Source organism: Myotis brandtii, unplaced genomic scaffold (assembly GCF_000412655.1).
Source record: "Myotis brandtii unplaced genomic scaffold, ASM41265v1 scaffold215, whole genome shotgun sequence".
NCBI classification, from domain to species: Eukaryota; Metazoa; Chordata; class Mammalia; order Chiroptera; family Vespertilionidae; genus Myotis; species Myotis brandtii.
The window spans coordinates 3,450,459-3,450,998 of record NW_005358043.1 but is presented as its reverse complement, the minus strand read 5'-3'; positions in this window follow the sequence as shown (position 1 = coordinate 3,450,998).

The window sequence follows — 540 nt, the reverse complement described above, 5'->3', positions numbered from 1 at the left end:
CCGCCGCGCGTCCCCCTTGTTACAGCGATACGGGCCGACGTCATGTGAAGGACGCGGTGGAGACGCTGTGGCCGGGAGCGGCCTGCTCGCCGCCTTTGTCCGGCCGCCTGACGGGCTGCGGCAGCTCCATCTTTCTGATTGCGGTCGTGGCTACCGGGACACGGAGGGACTTACAAGGAGGCTTTGTCTGAGGAAAAAGCGGGTGCCCAACGGCCTCTCCTGAATGGCGGCCACCCGCCGCCAGCGGGGAGCGCCGGGGAACCGCTGGCACTTTCCCCGCGCCAGTTAAAAAAATGGGACAACCTGCATTTCCCTCACATGTTCCTTCAGACTTGAGTCTTCGTGTCCGCAGTCGTAGAAAGCGATCATGCGCCTTAACGCCGTCTCCCTTCATATTGTCTCCGTCGCTGCTCTACAAATGTCTACGGGACCGAAGTCTCTTTGGACCTTTCTAACGTCTCTCTCTCAGAAATAATGGGGTTTCACAGGAAAGTGCGGAGGTGGGCTGAGCTCACCGACCGACCGAGAGCCGCGGCGCCT